At 55.4% G+C, this 16,724-nt stretch overlaps 1 protein-coding gene and 1 non-coding gene across 2 annotated transcripts in view; both read left to right on the top strand.

Moving 5' to 3' along the window:
- LOC120381684 (zinc finger protein 850-like) overlaps positions 1-16,724 on the top strand; it is a gene marked incomplete at both ends in the record, with an annotated part of 320,266 nt that overhangs the window by 183,117 nt on the left and 120,425 nt on the right. The gene's annotated exons all lie outside the window — the stretch shown is intronic.
- Positions 15,632-15,713, top strand: TRNAS-GCU. Its single transcript has one exon. It is a non-coding gene; the product is annotated as a tRNA-Ser (tRNA).

The following is a 16,724-nucleotide window of genomic DNA, read 5'->3' as shown; positions in this document are numbered from 1 at the left end:
CCAATGCCCTTGAGCCAGGCTGCTGTAGAAAACAGTTTGTTTTCCTTTCACTGTGCCTGTCCATTTGTCTTCACTCTGGTAGAGCTCCCTGCATCTGCGAGCCCAGTTCTTCCTGCTTCCAAAAACATAAGTATGACGCTTCACTGAGCCAAGCTGAGATACACAGGTGACAATTATTCCCCTGTCTTTGTCAGGTATTCCACTGATGTAGGTTGGTCCCAGCCTCTCCTTAATGGCCCATTCATATCACCCCATGACAGCTACGTGACAAAACACCTCATATCTCCTGCTTTTTATAATCACAGCAATACCAATCACAGAGGAAAACTGAGGTGTGTATTGGCATCATACAAGTATCACCAAAACTCCCACCTCTATCACACACACACTGCTCACAGCCCCTGGAGAGAAAGCAAAGCACAGGAACTGGACGTTAGTCCAGTGAACACAGTGGAGGACAAGCTGCAATCCTCAAACCCTAGTGAAAAAAGAGAGGCATGTGAGTTCCTATCCAAGTGCGTGCCCGGGATGGCAAGCCACGGGGGCCACCCTGGAGGTCCCTGTGAGAGCGGCAGTCAGGCAGCCTTCGTCGGCTTGCCTGCAGGAGGTCCGCCGATCCCATGGATTCGGTGGCAATTTGGCAATGGATACATTATGTGTATTGATCCTTGTCTATGATTTCAGTTATAACTGTCTCCATTCAATCAAGTTTCTGTGTGTTTCACCAAATTTCATCTTCTCAATTAACTGCGTAGCCATGTACAAGGTGAGCTGTGCTTTAATACGTCATCTTGTAGGTGTAAAAATTGTACAGGCTACACCACCAGCCTGTGACGTCATCAACAAAGTGCCCATTTGTGCCTGGGTAGGGGCCCTGCTCTGGGAGGGAGGATGCAGCAAGGCTCAGGGTCGGTGGCCGGGGTCGCTGTGCATAGGAGATGGGGAGGTTATGTGAGGAGGGGGGTAATGAGTGGGAGAGGGAGGTCAAGAGTTAAAATAATAATATTTGGGGAAACATGTATATAAGTGAAACAGAACAGAAAGAACTGGAGTGAAGGCTCTAAAACAGGGGTCGGCAGCCTACGGCACGCGTGGCAAACATGGCACGCGAGCCGATTTTGAGTGGCACGCAGCTGCCTGCCGCGGACCCGGCCCCCAGCCCCACTCAGCTCCCCCACCCACCGCTCTCCCCTGCGGGGGCAGGAGGCAGAAGCTTGGTCCTGCGGCAGCCAAGCTTCCCCCTCCCCCGCTTCTTCCCCCAGCAGGATGCTTTCCTGCCCCGCCCCTTCTCCGTCCCTGAGCCAATCAGCTGACGGCCCTTGTGAGGGGGAGGGGGAAGAGCGGCAGCGTCCACACAGCTCCGTGCAGGACGCCGAGAGGTGGGGACGGAGCCTGGGGGAAGGGGGTGGAACAGGGCACCTCCCTTCCAGCCCCCTGCCGTGAACCGCTCAGGCTGGGAGCACCCCCACGAGCCGAGCACCCCAGCCCTCTGCCCTGACCCCCCCACACTCACTCAGCCTTCTGCCCTGCACCCCCATACCCCAGCCCTCTGCCTGATCCCCACACACTCAGCCTTCTGCCCTGCACCCCCATACCCCAGCCCTCTGCCTGACCCCCCACTCAGCATTGTGCCCTGCACCCCATCCCTCTGCCCTGATCCCCACTCAGCATTGTGCCTGCACCCCCACACCCCAGCCCTCTGCCTGACCCTTGAACCCCACACCCAGCCTTCTGCCTGAACCCTCCAGCCCCTGCCCTGAACCCCGCACCCCAACACATACCCAGCTTTCTGCCCTGCATCCCCACAGTCCCATCCCTCTGCCTGAACCCACCAACACCCCCAGCCCTCTGCCCTGCATCCCCACACCCCAGCCCTCTGCCTGACCCTTGAACCGCCCCCACCCCAGCCTTCTACCTGAACCCCTCCCCAGCCTTCTACCTGACCCTTAACCTCCCCCAGGTCTGGGGTGCCGGGGTCCCGGCCGCAGGCTCTGCTCAGCCCACAGCCGGCCGAGGAGAACAGAACCCCAGGCTGGCAGCGAGCTGAGCAGGCTGGCGGCGTAAGAGCAGCATGTTAATTTAATTTTAAATGGCCTTCTTAAACATTTTGAAAACCTTGTTTGCTTTACATACAATAGTTTAGTTATAGACTTATAGAAAGAGACCTTCTAAAATGTTTAAATGTGTGACCGCACGAAACCTTCAATTAGAGTGAATAAATGAAGACTCGGCACAGCACTTCTGAAAGGTTGCCGACCCTGCTCCTAAAACAACAAGGTTTGGGTAGGGATTCGGGGTTAAAGGTCTGGGATCCCCACAGCTCTAGATCCCCAAACCTCTCCTCCTCCCACTGACACACCCAGCCCACTTCCTGGGTGCCTGGCTCCATACTCCCCTCCCCTTCTTCCCATTACTCGCAGCCAGCACCACCTCCTGGCGCCTTGAGAGCATCTTCTGTTCCCGCCTCGTCTCTCACAACCTCATCCCCCCGTCCGCCATCTTACCTCTAATCCTGCACACACCCTCCCGCTGTCCAGGCACCCCAGAATTATCTACTCCCCACCCCTTCTCCTCGTCTCACATGGCTCTGTTCTCCTTTCACCTTTGGGCTCCTGACTGACAATGTTATACTCTCTTCTATCAAAAGAGGAGCTCATCTGACTGTCACACAAGCCATGCATCGGTCACACACCTATTTACTCAATTTAGAATTCTACAGGAGGCGTATTTTCCTCTTAAAATGAGGAAAAGGCATGAAAGCTATAGTTATTAATGTAGCCAATAAGGATACATTAAATGCAATTTCAAAATGACATGACAAATGTCTAAAAATTATTCTAGTGGGTGGGAGATAAGGCAAAAAAGTGGGGGCAAGGAAACTTGTCAAAACTTGTATGAATAAAGGTATAAAGTTATTACTACTCAGGTTCTTTAGAGAGACCCCACAGCTTGTACTGACCAAGGTAACAGGACTCCTTACCCAGCGAGGTCACTGTCTCATAGTTCTCCTGCATGACATCCCTGTAGAGGGCTCTCTGAGTGGGGTCCAGCAGAGCCCCCTCTCCCCTGGTGAAATACACAGCCACCTCCTCGAAGGTCACCGGCCCCTGAAAGAGCAAGAGTCCAACACTCGGTACCTGCTGCCCCACTCACAGCCCCACACTCATGGGGGAAAGGAGCCAATCAAATGGAAGCTCTGGGTGGCTCACAGGCAGAGTCCCACCCCCACCCCGCTCAGAGCAGCCAGGAAACGCCAGGGGGAGGGGACGAAGCAAGAGCCCCTTGTCTCTCCCAGGAGATCCATCCCCCCCTACTAGCCACAGCCGGACACAGGAGATGGAGGCCCTGGCAGGTGCAGGGAGAGCTCGCTGGCAGGGAGCCCAGCGCTGTTCTCATTGTGAAGAGCTGGACGGGGCCAGACTCAGTGGGGGGCAGACGACATGACGGTCCAGGGGGGCTTTGCTGAGGGGGTTCCTCCAGCAGGGGTGTCCTGTCTCTCCTCCCCCCACTTCTCTTCAGCTGTCTGCCCCTGCAACTGTTCCTGCAGCCCTGCCCCCTCCCCCCACACTTGGAGCTGCCCCGGCCAAGCTGCTCCCAGGAGCCTCCTGTGTGCTGACATAAGTAAACGGCCGAGGAATAACCCGATGCCCTAAGATGATGGAAAAAGAGGTACCAAGTGGTAACAGGGTGAAAAATTAGCCAGAAGATTAATTTTAAATAAAAAAATTCTGGAAAGGCTCCTCTGTTTCCAAATGTGCCTTAACCACAGGATACAGGTCGTGTGTCTATGCTAATGAGGTATAATCAGAATCACATTATATAAAGGGGGTCCCCAGAGTGGGAAAATTGAGCTCCCTGCGTGAAACTCCAACAGGAACCATCCCTCTACTGATGATCAATCCATGAGAGACACATCAGACCCTAATACTATTGTTCAGGATGTGAGTAGAACTAGAGTTGTAACTTTTTCACAGGTCTTTATAGAATTTCTCTGCACTTGGGGCGTCATAACCTTAACTGTAACTTTAATAAAACTTGTAAAACCGACTAGACCTTGTGCTTGTGAGTGTCTGTGTGGTCACTACCCTTGGTCTTCGTGTGTTCCTAGAGACTGTACGTTTGAAGCAAGTAGCAGAGGCGACTTTCACTCTGTTAAGCTTGAAACTGTCGCCACCAGAGCCGACCCCGCGGTGGTGTAATGCCACATTACAAACTGCACTTTACATAAAATAAAAGGCTGCACAATACACCACACACCAGGCCACCCTCACTTCTGCGCTGCTGCTGGCGGTGGCATGGCCTTCAGAGCCGGGCGCTCGGCCAGCAGCCGCTGCTGTGAGGCCGCCCTGCCGGTGCTGAATTTGTGCCAGGGCTGAGCTCTGGCGCCTCTTTCAATACAAACTAAGCACTAGAGGAAGGCACCAGGGTCTGGACGTGATGGTGGGGAGCCCATGAGGGATGGGGGACACCAAAATACAAGTTCACCCAGGGCACCATTTTCTCTAAGGCCAGCCCTGGAGCCGGGTATGGGGAGGGGCACATCCCCTAAGGCCGCGGTTCTCAGCTAGGGGTCCCTGGACCTCTGGGGGGCTGCGAGCAGGTTTCAGGGGGGCCTCCAAGCAGGGCCCGTGTCAGACTCGCTTGGGCCCAGGGCAGAAAGCCCAAACCTCCCTGCCTGGGGCTGAAGCCTGGGGCCATGAGCCCTGCCACCAGGGGCTGAAGCTAAAGCTTGAGCCATTAGCTTTGCGGGGGGGCCTGTCACATGGGGCCCCAGGCAATTGCCCTGGTTGCCGCCCCCTAACGCCAGCCCTGGCTTTTATATGCAGAGAACCAGGCACATGCAGGGCCATGGAGTTTTATAGCACGTTGGGGGCCTTAGAAAGAAAAAGGTTAAGAACCCCCCCAAGCCTCCCTGGTGGGTGCCCCTCACATCTCACAGCAGCCGCTGGTTAATCAGGTCGGGCTCCAGCCCTGGGATTCTGGTCTGTTTTCCTAGCCCCACCTAGGGGGGTTGTTTCCTGTCCCACAAATTAGAGCATTTCCACCCGCTTACCTCGTGGGTCTGTTCCTAGAATGGAAGCCGCATATTGAACAAGTCCCAACAGGTTTGCTACACCCTGGCCTCCTCCCCTTCTCCATCCTGGGAATTTTTTGGCAAACCCCAACCTCCAAACCAGACTGCCCAAGCCTCCCACCTCCGGTGCATTTGCTGTCCCTCTCCCTCCAGCAGGAACCCACCAGCAACCCCCCCATAACCCCTACCTGAGCAGGCTCCACTGCAGCCGTTTCCCTTCCCTGTCCCATGGGAGGATGGGATGAGTTGGAACGAAACATGGACGACATCCTGCAGCCTGGCAGGGCGAGAAGGGCAGTTGCGGAGGTTTCAGAACAGGCTTTAGTTCATGTCACATCACGATTCCCCCAGGATCTTTCCCTGCAGAGACACAGCCTAGGTTCTGCCATGCTGGGAACATGCTCCAGCTCTTTATTGCAGGGGAGACCTGGCCCCTCCTGCCAGGCTAAGCCCACAGGGAGATTTTTCAGCCTCCCCAGTAATAAAGTCTCTGAACAAAATGCTGGAAAGGAGCAGAACCAAAGGGGCTGGGCAGGCTCCATAAGGGGCACTGGCTCCTCCCTTCCCCTCCTGTGTGGCCATGTCCTGTTGCTGGCAGAGATCGGCCCCCCCATCTCCCCCCCAGAGGCAGCCGTGTCTGCGGGCTCCCCCAGCCAGCACCTACTAACCCCCACCCACGCTGGGGGAGTGGAGTGACACAGGACAGCAAATTCCACCTACCCAAGGACAAATTGCTGCAGATAAATGGGCTGGATTCACATCCCAAAGCTGAGGAGAATTTAAGAATTACAGAGAAAATAGGGAAAATGAGAGACTAGAGCGTCAATAATTTTAGGAAAACGAGGGAATCGCCTTGGATTTTCTAGCCACATGTGGGGAGGGGAGAGAGAAGGGGAAGAACCAGAGAGAATTGTTCTCAGGTTTTGAGACGGAAAGAAATGGCACAAACAGGAAAAGGATGCGAGTGGCTCACCCCCGTGACCATAGGCGTGTGCAGCACATTTCATTAGGGTGTGCACCCAGGAGCCCCCTAGCCCCACCCCATCCACTGCCTCCACTTCCTGCCCCTGGCTGCCCCCTCAGAACCCCAACCCCTGCTCCTTGTCCCCTGACTGCCCCTCCTGAGACCCCCACTGTAACTGCCTCCCTAGGACCCTACCCGTCCCCTGACCCTTTATCCACACCCCACCCCAGACAGACCCCAGGACTCCGCCCCATCCAACTGCTCCCCATCCCTGACAGGACCCCCAGAACTCCCGACCCATCCAACTCCTCCGCTCGCTGCTTGCCTCGACCCCCACCACCCTCCACTAGGTACCCCGAACCCTCAAACCATCCAATCCCCCGTTCCTTCTCCTGACCACTCCCTCCAGAGACCCCAACCCATAATCACCCCCAACCCCTCCCCACCTCCTGGCAGCTCTGTCTAGTGGCTGCTCCCACCCACACACTCAAAGTGGCAGAGGAGGTTCCCTCTCCTTCGGGGAAGGTTGCCTAGTGGTTGAGGCACAGGACTCAGGCTCAGATGTTCTGGGTTTGAGTCTCTGCTCTGCCACAGACTCCTGCTTAGCCTTGGGAAAGTCACCTCACCTCGTTGTGCCCTAGATCCCACCTGCCCAATGGGGCCAACACTGACCCTGCCTCCTGGGCTAAATCCATCCATGGATGGGTGATATGTGTGTGTGTGTGGAAATGGAGATACCAACATGGGAGATTTGGGCTGAATTTCTCCACAGCCGGAGAGTGACAGCCAGCTCCACAGGGGATGGGAGCGAGAGGGCTCAGGCCAGCTCCACACAGAGGGGTCAGGGCTTCAGCCCTGCAATTTTACCACTAAGGTGGCTGGGGCTCCCGGGCCGGGACTTCAGCCCCACATCTTCTGCCAGGGTCAGGGGTTCTCCCCTGCCCCAGGGGCTCCTCTCCCCACCCCAGCTCCTGCTGGGGTCTGGGCTTCCCCCCCGCTCCCGCCTCCCAACCCAGCGGGGATTCTCCTCCCCTGCCCCAGCTTGGCGCTTCTCTCCCCGCCCCCTCCCAGCTCCTACAGGGGCCCGGGGCTTCTCCTCCAGCTCGGATCCTCTCCCGGCCCCTGCCGGTATCTGGAGCTTCTCCCGCGGGCACCCGCCGCTGCTGTGGCCGGGCCGAGCCTGGCGGGCAGGGAGCAGCGATTCACGCGGGGCCCTGGCAGAGCCCCAGCCCAGCGGGCGGGGCAGCCCCAGGGGAGCGGGGGGGGCTTTGCTGCTGATGGCCCCGCCCCCCACCGACCCCTGGGACTGTTTGGGGGGGCTCACTCAGCCCCCCAGGAGCGGGGGGGGAGCAGCGGAGCGGAGCCTGCCCAGCAAACAGCTGATCGCAGCTGCGCCCAGGCCGCCCGGGAAAAGCTCAGCGGAGGAGCGCCACAAGCTGCCGGCAGCGGGTCATTCCCGGGGGCCGAGCACCCGCCTGCAGCCGCCGCAGCCTCCTCCCGGAGCCCCACGGGAGGGGGAGCAGCCTCCCAGCCGGGCTCAGGGCATTGGGGTGCAGGGCTCCCCTGCGCACGCCTGGGCCGGGACACTCACACACACACTCTGCCCGGGGCTCCCTGGTGCCCAGAGACCAGGGGCGGCTCTAGAAAGTAGGCTGCCCCAAGCAGTGCGGGCGCTGCGCCCTTCCCGGTCCGCGGCGGGTCCCCTCTTCCAGCGGCTCGGTTGAGCTCAACGGGCTGCGGGAAGGCGAGACCCGCCGCGTGCCTGCGGCTGGTCTGCTCGTTCCGGGCTCCGGTGGACCTGCCGCAGGCATGCCGGGGGGAGCTCAACCGGAGCCAAATGCCGCCCCCCCAGGAAACGGCCGCCCCAAGCGCCTGCTTGGCGCGCTGGGGTCTAGAGCCGCCCCTGCCAGAGACCGATCAACCCCACCTGCCCCCGCCCTTCCCGCCTGCAGCTCCGGCCTCTCCTCCCGCCCCGCCAGCCGCACCCAGGGGCCCCGGGCCCCAGGCTCTGTCCCCACCTGGAGCCCAGCGGGGCCGGGGGCAGCTCCTGCTGCAGCTGAGAACAGCGGCTCCGCTCCGGCCCGGGCGGCTCCAGCGCTGCTGGCAGCACGTGGCCACCAGGGAGCAGCTGCTGGGCCCGGGCTCCTGCGTCACAATGTGCCAGAGCCCCGCCCCCAGGAGCTGCCCCGCCCCCGGGCTGTGCCAGAGCCCCGCCCCCAGGAGCTGCCCCGCCCCCGGGCTGTGCCAGAGCCCCGCCCCCAGGAGCTGCCCCGCCCCTCTGGGATTTGTTCTCCTGCCTCCTACTTCCCAGCACCCCACCCCCAGCTGCTCCTTCCTGTGTCTGCAAACACCCCGGGCTGCAGCGCTCGCTGGGGCTGGCTCCAGTGGCTGACGGGGCCTCCATCTGGGCTCACCCGGGGCGGGAGGGAAGCCGAGCGGAGATGGGCCCAGGGTGTGAAAGCAGAATCAGGGGGCAGGGAAAGAAGGACTCTTTGGAAAGGGGGGTTTTGTGCGGGGGGGCAGGTGTGATCCAGATGGAGTCAGAAGAAGTTGGGCAGCAGAGGCTCAGGCAGATTGAGGAACCCCTGGGTGTCCCAGTGTTGTCAGGGATTGTACAGCACCTAGCACAATATGAGGTCCAAGAGCTGTAATTGGCTATTTTTACACCCAAGGCAAGAATATAAAATTGCCCCCGCTGTGCCACCCAGCCCCTTGAAACACCCCCAGCACCACCCATCCCTGTGAAACAAACCCTCCTTCCCCAGCGCCGCCCCAGAAACAGCTGTGGGCCAAAAGGAAGGTTTGGGGAGGGAGAAGAAATGGCCCCCATAGGGTGACCAGATCTCACCATCACACCCCTCTTCACCCCTAGCCCCTGCTGGCCTGCTGCCTCTCCTGCTAGTCAGTCCCCCACCCACCACACCCCGCCTTTCACCTCCTCCCTCCCCTGCCAGAAACCCCCAAGCCCCCCCCGAGAGCCCCTGCTGGCTCACTGCTCACTTCTGTGCCCACCTGCCATTTGCCCACCCGCTCGCCCACCCGCTCCCCACTTGCCCCCTCAACCCCCCAAGTATAAAGCCTCATTCAAAGACCCAGCAGTCAATCAGTGCAATACCAAAAATTAAACTACTGAAAATGGTGCCCCCCTCCAGCCACTGACGTTTTGGACTAGAAAGCTTTGCCCCAGACATCCCCTTCAGAAGACATCCCCAGACCGGCTGAGGGATACTGGTGTGACCTCACCTGGCAGCCCCCAAAGAAGGAATTGGGGGAACTAAATGGACAGGGCCCCTCTCTAGCTGAAGCCTGGCAAGGGAGGTACGTGGATCCCACTAGAATTTAAAATGAAAAGTGAGGGAGGGGAGGCTCTGCTGGACCTGGGGAGCTCTAGATACAGCACCAGGCACGTAGGAGGATTTCCACTCCTGAGCCGTGGAAACAGAAATTGACTTTTCCTTTCCAGATTTAGCTAATGTTCAGAAAGGGAATCTAGCACCTGCCTTCCAGATTTGAACACCTCAACATTCAGGAGGGCTCCAGCTCAGTTTGGGCAGCTGTTACTTCATTTCTCCCAAATCAAATATGCTGATCCACCGTCATTTGCTGTAGAAAAAGTAGGATAAAATTGAGCAAGAAATGCTTCCCAGTGGTTATTAGGACTGGAATTGCAATTTTCAACAGCCATTGCCTTTTTGTTTGTTTTTGTTTTATTTGTTTAAAAGGAAGACAGTGATATTGCATTGGCAAATTCCCCATAGAAACAAAGAGTGGAACAAAAGAATAATAAAGGCACCTCAACTTTTCCTCATGTATGGAGGACAGTCTTACAATATGCATCCAGATCTCCTCCAATCACACAAGCTGAAAATTGTTCCACTTTACTGCAGCTCTGTAACCATATGGGAACCAGTCCTGTCTGTGTTCTGTGCACATCCAAAATCCCTGCTGAATGACCCACATGGGAGCAAGTTACCAGTGACCCAGGGCTGGGGTGGAAGAAGAGTGCAGGGGTATGTGTGTGGGAGAGCCCAGGGCTGGGGTGGCAGGGGTGTCGGTGGGGAGCAGGGAAAGGGCGGAGCCAAGGCTGGGGCAGCATGGGTATGTGGGGAGAGATCAGGTCTGGGGTGGCAGGAGGTGCAGGGGAGCCCAGGGCTGGGGTGGGGAAGCCAAACAATTTTTTGCTTGGGATGGCAAAATCTAGAGCCGACCCTGCCTCCACGCACCGTGAGGTAGGTAGGAGCGGATCATTATTATCCCTACTCGAAAGAGGGAGAAGCTAAGGCTGAGAAAGGAGAATTGACTTGTCTGATGTCACACAGCCAGTCAGTGGCAGAGTTGGGAATAGGACCCAAGAGCCCTGATTTTCAAACTAACCATCGGATCTTGAATTTCAGACATTGAATGACCTGAATAAAGTGCTCTCAGAAGAGCTCCAGACCAACAACAGTGCACAGTAATTATTCAGCAAGTATTTGAGAGAACTGCAATGTTAGAGAGAATCATGAACTGCTCAGAGACCATTAATGCAGAGAAGCAGCAAAATTCATCAAACATAGAACTGGTTCTGACTTATTTCCTTGGTATTGAAAGAGAACAAGGACCTAAGTCTCCTCCCTGTCAATAACCCCCTGCTCAGCCAATCAGGGTAGAGACTGAGGACGGGAGGCTGAGGTTCTCACCAGAGAGCCCAAAGGATGGCCCAGGTCACTGGTGAGGATCACTGCCCGAGCACTATTTCAGCCCCACATTTTTGAGTGGACCTCCACAGTGGGAACTGCAGAGCACTGCCCCACACACACACACACACACACACTCACGGTAGTGGAGGAACAGGAGAAAGGACAAAAGAAGCAAGAGATGAAGAGAAAGGAGGGAGGCAGGGAGGAAAGGTGAAACACAAAGGACAAACCCTAATGTCCCCAGTGATTCTAAGGGACAAATCCCACCTGCGGAATAAAATTCTGCCTCCTTAAGCTCGTGTTTTCCATGCCTAGAATTCAACTGTCACCAGCTGGATCAGACTGAACAGGTTTCAAACTTCCAGGAGGCTCTTACCTTGTAAACAGCGACGGCTGTTTTCCAGTAAAATCACTAAAAGGGAAGGAGAAAACTTGAAAGAGGTTCCTCCTGGCGCTCACGTCCGTGAACCCGAATACTCTCTCAGTCCTCAGAGAGCCTGGAGTAGGAGACTTGCTGGAGCAAAGACACAGGGGTCTCTGAGGTTTCCCTGGTCCCTCGCCCCTGTCCTGACTGGCTGATGTCAGCATCTCTATGTTAGGTCACCACCTCCCCACCACCTTGGACCAATAGGCTGAGGTCCTGCAAAGGCCTTTGTGATGTCACTGCCACACCCTCCCTCGCTGTGTTAATGTCCTGCCCTGGCCAGGCACTTTGGAGGTTTGAGCTACTCCTGGGATCACCCCACTCAAGGAGCGTTCGTTCTAGGCAGCAAGCCGGCTAGACAGGAAAACATCAGATGCTGGTCCCAATGCTACACTCGGTTTTTCAGAAATTAGTTGACTTTATGGCCAGAAGAGACCATTAGAGCATCTAATCTGACCCCTGTGTATCACAGGCCTCCTGTAGGACACAAGAGCTACTTTTGGGCAAACACATTGCAGAAAGGCATCTAGTCTTCATGAAATGACATCAAGAGATGGAGAATCCACCACTTCCCTTGGTAGCTTGTTCCTGTGGTGAATCATCCTCGCTGTTGACTATTTGTGCCTTAGTTGTAATATGAATTTGTATCTTTTCACCTTCCAGCCACTGGGTCTTGTTATGCCTTTCTCTGCTCGATTCAAGAGCCCTTTAATACCAATCCTTTCTCTCCATTAAGGCACTTCAACACTTCAATGAAGTCACCTTTCAATCTTCTTTTGAGAAGCTAAACAGGTTGAGCTCTTTCAATAGCTCCCTAGAAGGCATTTTTCTCCAGCCCTCAGAACATTTGGTGGATCTTTGCTGTCCCAAACTCTAATTTCACAACATCTTTTGCAAACGAGGACACCAAAACTGGAGGCAGTATTCCAGTATCAGTCTCACTGATGCCGTGTCACCTCCTGTGACGTTATTGACATAAACTGTAACTGTATAGATCACCATTGCAACCACTGTTCTATATTTGCAGCCAATATTGTATAAAGGTAGTTGTGTAAGGGGGTCTATGGAGAGGTTCTGATTGGCTGATTATAACGATGCTATCTCTAGATGTGTATCATTTTTGTAGTTGACGTTATGAATATTGGTTCTATGCTGCCTGTATTTCAAACTTGTGCTCTGCTTCTGGGAAACACCCCAGACAAGTTGGTGTCAGTTCTGCCTAGCTGGCTTGATGCAGGTTAGGCAAATGTGATAACCACTACACTACAGAAACTCCATTACAGTGCACTGCCCTGCCCTGCCCTGCCCTCAAATTCCCTGCACTTTGGTGGTGCTCACCTGGCACACACCGAGGGCGAACCTGGAGAAACTGGCAGCAGCTCTCTGATGGGTCAGCTGGAAGACCAGAGGACTGGAGCCAGGGATCAGGAAGTCGTCCTTACATCACCCTTGTGACTCTAGCTTGAAGGGAGCTTCTTTTCTTCCTTGCTGAGAAGCAGCAAGAGAAGAAAGAAAGGTTCAGTGGGCCAACTGAGTGCAAAAGCCAATGCTGCCTTTTCCTGCAGTGAAGCCCAAAATAAGGGACTTGCATTGAGTAAGGGCAGTGCTGGGCTTCCAGGAAAGAGCCCACTGCTGCAGGAAGAGGGATGAAATAGCCTGCTGAAACCTGGGATTGAACCAGGGACCTTTAGATCTTCAGTCTAATGCTCTCCCAAATGAGCTACTTCAGCCCTGCAAGTGCCTTTGGGGCTACTGCTTCTCACCTTGAAGTTTATTCTCCATAAACCATTGCTCCAGTCAATAATGGCCAATGCAAGACGGACATCGCTTGCTATTTTAGCACTTGGAAACGTCATCAACTAGTCTCTGGATCTCTTGAATGCTGCGCTTCAGTTCATGGGGGAAAGGTGAGAGAAGCGACCTTTGAACAAAGGGCCTGGGGTTAACATCCTAACGCTGTCTGTCTCCGACTGTAACACTATTTAATACCGGCCCACCCTGTGCTGGTGACAGTTCCATTTCTAGATGTTAGTACATTTAAGTTACTGTCAAAATTAAAAGTTTCTATATGATTAAAAGAAATGATTTTTTAATTTGCTTATATATGGCATGAATAAATACAGATTTACACATCCTAGCATGAACATTTATTGTCTTATATGATAGAAAATCATGCATCAAACTGTGCATCAAAATCATGAAATGAGCTACAAATGCGATAAAAATAAGGAATTCAATGGTTTAACATATGGAGCGGGGCTGGGGGGCACTGAAGACACTTCTTGCCTGGGATGCCACTTGGTCTAGGGGAGGCCCTGTCAGGCAAAGCAGGAGCTAGTCTCACACGCCTATTTCCAGGCTGTAATCTGTGGGCGCCCTGCTCTGGGGGAGGGATCGTGGCAGCCCAGACTCAGGGCTGGAACAGGCCCCGGATTGAGGGGGTGGCTGTGGGTTTGCAGCGCTCTGATGTCTCCGACAATGTGTCTCTCCCAAAGCCTCAGATCTGCGTCCCCAGAAGGCTCCTGCGCTGCCTCCGCTCCTTTCACAGTCTATAGCAAGGAGCAGCAGCAAGGGTCAGGGATGAGCCATAGGCACTAGGTGGGTGGCAGAGGCTTCAGGAGGAAACCCAGCCCCCAGAGCAGAGGGGGATAGGAGGCTTTTTCTCTCTCCTTAGCCACGGGCTATAGCTCCGAGAGCTCTGTGAAATGCCTCCCCGCCCACAGCCTGGGGAAGGGGAAGGAGTCCCAGGTTCTAGCTCAGGGGAATGGAGTAACATTCAGGGGGATGCAACTGGGCCTGGGCCAGCCCCCATGGGGGTGGGGAGGAGGAGCCACCAAGCTCCACTCTTGGCTCCAGCCCCAGCTCTGGCCCCTGCCTCAGCCCCCTTACCCCTGTCTGTGTCCTTTCCCCCTTAGCTGCGGCCCCACTCCCAGCCACGACTTGGGGGGAGCATGGACAGGGGTGGGGGACATGACCCTGAAGTGTTTTGGGACCACGGATCTCAGTGGTGGGACAAGGGGGTTAAATCTTGGCAGAGACCCCAAAGGGCAGGTGTGGCTGCTGTCTGGCTGCCTGGGCCCAGACAATGGCCACAAATTCTGTCTCCTAGCAACCGATGGCAGGCGCACCTGCTGCAAGAGGCCAGCTGGCTGGGAGAGTCGCAGAACAAAGAACGAGCTGGAGGCCAGCTGAGCAGGTTGCCAGGGAAACAGGACAGAGGACAGACGAGGGGCAAAGGGCCTGGCTGAGTCGGGCTGTTGGGAGCAAGGAGTCTGCTGGGTTGGGACTCGAGGGGAGAGCCCAGGCTCTGAGTTCGGGGTCTCCCCAAGATGGACGTTGCTGAATCTTCCTGCTTCCTGTGCAAACACAGAACTTTCCCAGGCTGGATCCCAGACCCCTAACAAACCTTCTGTTGTACAGCGCTGGCGGAGAGTCACTGGGGACTGTGGAAGTTGGGGGTGCAGGACTCCCCTTCGGGGGGGGGTGAGGCTTTCCCAGGTGTCCGATTCAGGTGGACTCACTGCAGGAAGCTCCTGGTGTGGACCAGGGGGGCTGAAAGGTCCAAGGTCAGTCCCAGGAGGGGCTGAAGCCAAGGAGGCTTCCCCAGTGAGCGTCCCTGGGGTCACACTGAGAGGCTCCTGCCTGGGTTTGACTCCGAGCTGTTCCAGAGCACGGAGCCTGTGTGCCCGTCACAGCCCCCAGCATGTGACCTACAGGCTCCACTCTGGCAAAGCTCCTGTCCTAGGCTTTAGCATCACTAGCCCCTGCTTAGTGACTAGGGGTCAGTTTAGGGCAGCGGACCCCAAAATGTGGGGCGTGACTCCTAGGGGGACACAGAGGAAGATTGATGGGGGCACCTCAGGGCCTGAGCCAGCCCCCATGGAGGGCAGGGAGGGAGCCCCACTCTGTCCCAGCTCTTCCCCAATACCACCCTCAGCCTGGGCCCCTGGCTCCGGGCCCCGCCTCGACCCCTTACCCCTGTCCGCACCCCTCTCCCCAGCAAGCAACGGCCCCTCCCAGCCCCAGTTCTCGACCGCGGCTTCCGAGGCCACAGCCATGAATACGAGCGCAGTGTGAAATGTTTGGGGCCCACTGGGTTAGGGTGACGTCCTCAATCACTTCTCTGCAGTCCAATGAAAGCGATTCCTCCCCACCCACCCCTCCGTCAGGACGGCCTAGGTACGTTCTGCTGCCCTTCACTCGTACAGGGAGGAGAATAACATTTCATTGCACTCAATGCTAAAGTGATTTGCAACCCACCACCATCCCAAACTGGTCATTTTGGGGAAGTGGCCCCATCATGCTGCATAGCTAGGTAGAGTAGGGGTGTCTGTGCAAACACGGCCTGTTCCTGAAGTCTTCCCCCAGCTCCTCACTAGATGTAAGGGGGAGCTCATTCAGCCCTGCTTACGCTTCGTATTTAAAAACTCCTGAGTGGCCCTCTTCTGCCAGCCTTAGATTTCTCCTCCTGTCCACTTCTTGCTAGCTCAGATGAGGTGGCTGAGTGGTTAAGGTGATAGACTGCTAATCCATTGTGCTCTGCACACATGGGTTCAAATCCCATCCTCAGCAGCTGCATTTAGTCTTCACCCTCCTTTATAGACAACCGTCTCCCCACTTTGGTACAATGACAGATCAAACAATGTTGCTTCTTGCAAACAAAAACCTTCTCAGAATCTCTCCCCCCCCACCCCTTTGCTTCAAATAAAATGTCTAAATACCAGATTTCTAAAACAATTCTCTAGTCTGGCATTTCTTAGTTTTTATCTCAAAAGGGAACAGCCTCATAATCTGCCCCAAACACCCTGGGACCTCCCCAAATAATTAAACTACCCGCAACCTGAGCAAGGCCACAACAGTGAACCAGAGCTAGTGCCTAGGCCAAGCTGTTCTGAAGGAGGCAACTCAACCATTTTCTCTCTGCTTCCCTTGGCAAAGTCTGACTGAGAAAACAGAATTCCCCAAACTGAAAATTTTCTGCTGAAAAACCACTACTAGTCTGTTTGGGGACTTTGGTTTGAATGTACTATTATTATTCTCTTCTGATTTCTGAATCAGTTTTGTCATCCAGGTGTATTTCCAGCTGTTGAGTTGTGGGGGAGAGAGGCTAACTCATAATGTCTCTACCCCCCCTTTCATAGTTTCTTCCAACTGGCTAGGAAGTACCTTTGCTAGGATGTGAGTCAAGCAGTGTCCATTGTCGCTATGCTATCTCGGAGAAGTCTGCATTGTACACGGCTCCTGGGATAGTGCTTGGGAGTGTGGATCCCTTTAATGGGCCAGCAGCGAGTCTGGCTCCTCCATTGTCACACCTGAAAGGCTGGTGGGGGGCATTTCCCAACCTCATCTCAGTAACACACACAGAGCAAAACTTCCCAGCCAATGCTACACACACAATCCAACACAATATTAATGTTCAACAGACCAAGACTTTTGAAATGACACCTCACCAGGCAGACTTTGTACAAACCGTATCATCATTATATGAGATTGGTGAATATGGGGCTTCCAGGGTGCTGCTTTGAGCACAGAGTGCCACACCTGGGCTGACATTGCAATGGAGACGTACCCTTAATGTCCATC

Source organism: Mauremys reevesii, linkage group 14, assembly GCF_016161935.1.
Source record: "Mauremys reevesii isolate NIE-2019 linkage group 14, ASM1616193v1, whole genome shotgun sequence".
Classification (NCBI taxonomy): Eukaryota; Metazoa; Chordata; order Testudines; family Geoemydidae; genus Mauremys; species Mauremys reevesii.
The sequence above is the reverse complement of the archived record's forward strand: the minus strand, read 5'-3'. Positions and strand labels throughout refer to the sequence as shown.